The sequence below is a fragment of the Protopterus annectens genome, chromosome 7.part0, assembly GCF_019279795.1.
Source record: "Protopterus annectens isolate FY-2018-M chromosome 7.part0, PAN1.0, whole genome shotgun sequence".
Classification (NCBI taxonomy): Eukaryota; Metazoa; Chordata; order Ceratodontiformes; family Protopteridae; genus Protopterus; species Protopterus annectens.
The window spans coordinates 1,802,776,067-1,802,782,066 of record NC_056739.1 but is presented as its reverse complement, the minus strand read 5'-3'; positions in this window follow the sequence as shown (position 1 = coordinate 1,802,782,066).

Below are 6,000 nucleotides of genomic sequence, written 5' to 3'. Positions count from 1 at the left end.
AAGCCGTAAAACCTGCCGACTTTGTCAAGTTAAGAGATAGACCCACATAGGAAAACAATGGTAACAACGTATTATAGAATTGTGCATTAAATACCCCTCTATCTTCCGCTAAATAAGTGATATCATCAGCATATGAAAAGAGTCGCGGGGTCAAAATTCCCAAACAGTTATATGAATGGGGAGGTAAACATAATGTTTTCCTAAATTGCAAAAACACTGCACTCACCACCAATGCGAGTAAAAAAGCGCTAAGCGGACAACCTTGTCTAATTCCACAACGCAACCGTACCTCCTTACCAACCCATCCATTAATCACCGGCGTTACAGCAGAATAAGTATGTAAAGTGCGAAGACATTTACAAAAACTTTCACCAAAACCATACGCAGCAATAATCGCATTTAAAGCAGAATGAGACACATTGTCGAAAGCCTTTGCAATATCAGCGGTAACCACCAAAGAGGGGGGGTGAACAGCCACAGATGAGACTATTTGTTTAACTGTATGCAAAATCTCTGCCATTGATCGGCCTGGAACACCATACACACCAGATTCCAAAATTTGAGGTAAAATCGTCCTTAACCGCAATTGTAATACCTTTGTAAATAGCTTGTAGTCAGTATTACAAAGCGCTATAGGACGCCAATTAGACAAGGAGGCACGGTCCCCCTTTTTCCAAATGAAATGAATCGCAGTTGACAATGGCACACCATCCACAAATCCATTCATCAACCAATCATTAAACAATGTTACCAAACATTTAAGGCAATCTGGGGGCAACAGGGTATAAAAAGCATATGGGATACCATCTGGACCCGGAGCTGTATCTTTTTTGGCTAGCTGATGTAAAGCCTCCTGTACCTCTTCCAACTGAATCTCCCTCTCCATTTTCGCTTTCAAAGCTGCTGGCATAGGAAACATTCCCCAATTTTGTAGAAAGGGTCCCTTATCAATATATTGTTCCTTCAAATATTTATTAGCTATGCCTAACATCCCCCTCTGATTATTGCATAACCGACCCTGGGAATCTCTCAAGCAGCGCATTAAGCTGTGCTTGTTCCCCACCTTTCTAGTCAAAAAGGGAAGACAATGGTCCGCTTTTCCTTGAGTCGATCTAGCTAACCTTTGCAATTGAGAATGAACCCTAGACAACGCTAAAGTATACATTTCTTTTAAATACAACAAAACATCAGAGACATTTGACCTAGACACAGCAACATAATTGTCATATGCATCATTTGTCCGTTGTTTAAGACATATATGATATCTATGAGACATCCATTCATACCGATCTTTCACCTTGGTTTTCATATCCACCCACCAGTCTTGTGTGGTAGAATACATGGAGCGCAATGTACAATGATCCTGCCACAATTCGTCCAATATGCACTTCCATATGTCTAATTTCAGCAAAGCCGGAGCCATGCGAAAGTGTCCACGTCCTGCAGATACTCTTAAAGTACTTCCAAAAGTGTAAGTTAGTGCGGTATGATCTGTAAAACATAACAACTCTGACGTCATGGATTTGCAAGTTAAAGATGGAGAATGCAAACAATAGTCTATGGAAGTGCGATGATCTCCCCGATGATAAGTGTACGCTGGAGAGGGGGCTAACTTTAACGAGGCATCTGCCATTATCTTCCAGCATACCCGAACATCTCGTTCCTGACTCTTCGGGCCTGTCAACAAATGGGAGTTAAAGTCCCCCACCACTATGACTGGGAAAGAAGTCATGACAAACGGTGAGAGCATGCGAAACATACGACATCTGTCCTCAATGTCCAGTAATCCATAAAGAACTATCACCCTGAAAAACTGTTGTTGTACTTTGACATCTATAAGTAGTAAACGGCCTGGTATAATGTGGGCAACATCCCGTATTTGTACTTCTGAAGAGTCGTATAGTATCAAAATACCTGAGTGTACATCCAGTCCTTTGGACCAAACATGGTGTTTCCCCCAAGCTGTAGTAATTTGTAGTACATGATCATCAGTCAATAATCCTGTGTCTAATAGGCACAGCATGGAAAAGTTTAAAGTCATAATCCAATTTAAAACCAAGGCTCCTTTTACTTAGCGAACATACTGAATTGACATTGCAAGACGTCAACAAAAATTCAGCCATGATCATTGGTATGTACTGCTTTCCCCACCTTCTTTTTGCCTATGAAGCTAGTTTTACGGGAAGACTTTGACCTACCTGTGCGAGGTTTCTTTTTTCCGACCACCTTCCATGATGGCCCGTCTTTGACCTTTGTGTTATCAGCATCGTCTGAGCCATCTTCTATGTCGTCAGAGATAATCAATAGGTCCACTTCTGCTTCATCAGGTAGAGGAGTAGCTTGTAACTGCGCATCCTGTGAGAAGGATTCGCCCTCCTGCAAATTTTCTTCTTGAGAGCCCTCAGAAAATAGTAGTGGTGAATCCTCCTGAGGTGGAGGGGCTAAGGCGTCCTCCCTCGGGGGCATCGTCTTCGGGGCCGATGTAGGTTTGGGTTGTACTTCCGTGGAAGCTTCCTTTTGTGTAATTGGTGGAAAGTCCGCTGGTACCGTCTCTGCTACCTGTAGAGGGGCACAAGGTTCAAATGGCTGTGAGTCCTGTGCTATATCCGTCATTGTGCAGCGTTCTTCTGGAACCACTGGAGACATGAATGCATCACAAGCTGACGTAGCATGTCGTCCTGAGCACAACATGCAAAAAGTCTTGCAGTCCCGGGCAAAATGATCTCTTTGTCCACATCTGGAACACTTTTTTGCGGGACAGTCGGACACCACATGCGTGAAGTCACCGCAGAAATAGCAAGTTCGGGGCTGTCCTGCATAACGCAGGACACCCCGATGCCCCATCACAAAGCATACGCCCGGTATGTGGGTAGGTCCGGTATCTGTCAGCTTAAAATCAACAGTCGCCGTCCATCCGCAGTCCCACGCTCCTCCGGCCGCTTCATCACAAGACTTCTCCAAGGACAGCACTGTATCGACATGTCTCAGTAAATACTGTTTGATCTGCTCGGGGTCCAATTGTATCGTTCGGAAGTGTATTGATACCTTCCTCCGAAATTGCACATTGACTTTGAGCAATCGATACTTCGCCACAGATGGAATGTCCCCTTTCGCCAAGAAACTGGCCTGAAAGCGAAGCGCCATTACCTGTGTTTCGAAAAATATTTCTCCCACCGACTCCCGTCCCCAATGTAACAGGGCACAGATGGTGGGAAGTGGGAATCCCAATGGCTTTAAAAGATCGTTCCAGATGTCCGCCCTGCTTGTGGGCGCTCCCGAAGCCGTTTGTACCTTGACAGAAGGCTTGTGAACGATGCGAAATCTTTGCGGTGGTATGGCATCCTGTATTGTCGCTGCCGTTGCCCTTGCATATGAAAGGCCCTCTCCTTGCCTCCCTTCAATTTCTTCCCTAGGAGTAGAAGCCACTTCTTCCTGTATTTCCGAATGCGGTCCGGAAAAACGACGTTGTTTTGTCGATCTTGCTCTTGTATAATCTGGCATGGAGTCACCATCCCCTCCTCTCTTTAAGGAAACATCACGGCCCCCGTCAGCATGGATGGAAGAGGAGGTACCTGTTTCTCTCATCTCTGTCATACACAAAGGTGAAGCAATCACCGAGGAGCGTTCCCGTGTTGTTCTTTGCTCCCGCGCCATATATGGCGGGATGACAGACAACCTCTGCTGATTGTCTTGCCTGAAGTGTGCCTCATTTCGTTCCTGTTGTAAGTGGTCAGCAGCCATAGCATCATTAGTGCCATCGTTGGTGCTCCAGTCGGTATACGCTACCTGCACCATTCTCCTTTCTGTAGAATCCCCTCCTGAAAAAACATCGTGCTTTCCTTTTGTCACGCCATCTGATATTATTTTAATCGAATTAGCAGGTGCACCTACCTGCTTATTTAGTCCCCTCTGCGCATTTGGACTTGTATAGCCCTTTACTGAGTCAGAAGGCTCCGTGTATGCAGCTGGGGGTGCTGCGAGACCATCTCCCTGTGTCGCACCTTCCACCTGCCTCATCTGTCCCTTGTCCTGCTTCTGTATAGTTTCTGCAGTAATATTTAGGCCGACCGTGCCCATCCCTTTAAAGCGACCTTCCTTTATGGCTACATCGTCTAGAGAATGCGATGGATCTGTGGATATGTGTAGATCTAGCCCTTCTATGCTTGATACTTGTGTGGAACGGCGATCGGAGCCCAAGGATGCACCGTTAACCTCATCGGAATGGGAGAAAAAGGATGATGAAGTTTCGCTCATCTGGCCGTCATCCGTGTCTCTTCCGCTATCTTCCCGACTCACTTTTGATGGTATTGAACCTGTTGCCTTCCTTTGGTTGTGTTGCAAAGCACTTTGTCCTATTTTATCCCCTTTCCGTTGTTCATTAAGTCCTGAAAAGTTGTCATGTTGTTCCCGTGAGGTCGCTAGTTGTAAGGAGTTGTCCGAAGTTGAGTTTTTCCTTTCCCGACCTTCCTTCTGGAAATTATGGCCTGTATTTGCTTGAATTATCATCGTTTCTCTTTGTATCTGTTGTAGATACATTGCAGAGTGGCTCGCAACTGTTTTTACATTAGCGATGTTAGGGGATTTCCCTGACATCGCAAAATTATGTTTAAAGTCATTTACCGGTTGGTTTGAAGCACCTGAAGCCTGAAATGAGAGCCCTGAGAAGGGCTGCTGTAAATTTAGCTCGATGGGGCTCGCCAGTTCCATTTCCTCGGCCCAACTTAACAAGGAAGTAGTTGGGAGCTGTCGTTCTTGCCGAGATCGGTCTGAAAATTCCTGTAGTTGTTCTCCTTCATCTTGGACATTCATTTCCATCAATTCTGAAGTCGAGATGGAGCTGAATCCCTGGGAATCGTCGTCAGTAGCAGCTGCAAAGGCAGCATGATCGCTTTTTACACCCTCCATGCATAGGGAAAGCTAAAAACAATAAACGGTCATACTGAAAATGGTAAGTTTGCAAGCCGAAAATAGTGTCTCCCTGTGGTCTGGAAAAAGCAGCTTCTCCTGCCTCTATGGTTCTTTTTTCAGGTTCTGCATTTTTATTGTTAAACATCACATTTTGTATTTTTGCATGCATATTGTTTGATCTGACACCTTCTAAACCTCTATTTTGTCGTTCTGTTAGCATATTTTAATTTTTTGCACCAAACAAAACATTTTGTTCAACACTACATGCATTGGATGTCTGCCGCGGTTGTATGACAGTTTGCAAGCCAGAAATAGTGCCTACCGGTGGGCAGGGAAATGCGGCTTCTCCGCCTCTATGGATCTCGTTTCTGTTTCTATATTATCACTGTTAAATATCACATTTTGTATTATTGCATACATATTATGAGATCTGACACTCTCTAATCTTGTTTTTTGTGAATCTTTAGGCATATTCTCAGTATTTGCAATTAAAAAAAACACTTTGTTTAACATTACATACATTTGATGAAATCGGCGGTTGTATGACAGTTTCTAAGCCAAAAAAGTGTCTCCCTGCGGGCAGGAAAATGTAGCTTCTCCTGCCTCTATGGAGCTTTTTCTCGTTCTTTATTTACAGTGTTATAAGCAACATTTTTAACATTTTCATTAATATTCTGTGATCGGAAGTCATTCAATCCTATTTTGACAACATTTAGGCTCATGCTTTCATTTTTTTTTTCTCTATGCAAAAACATGCTTGAAATGCAAAGGGAAAGCTAAAAACAATAAATGGTCATACTGAGATTGGCAGTTGAGCCAGACCCAGGATTGCCCTACCCCTTTGTAGGGTTGATTGTACTCTACACACCTGCAGAGTTTCAGCCTCCTAGCTTTTTCCCTCTTGGAGAAAAACAACTTTCAATAGGTATTTTTTCTCTATGCAAAAACATGCTTGAAATGCATAGGGAAAGCTAAAAACAATAAACGGTCATACTGAAACTGGCAGTTAAGCCAGAACCAGGATGGCCCTACCCCTTTGTAGGGGGGATTGTACCCTACACACCTGCAGGGTTTCAGCCTCCTAGCTTTTTC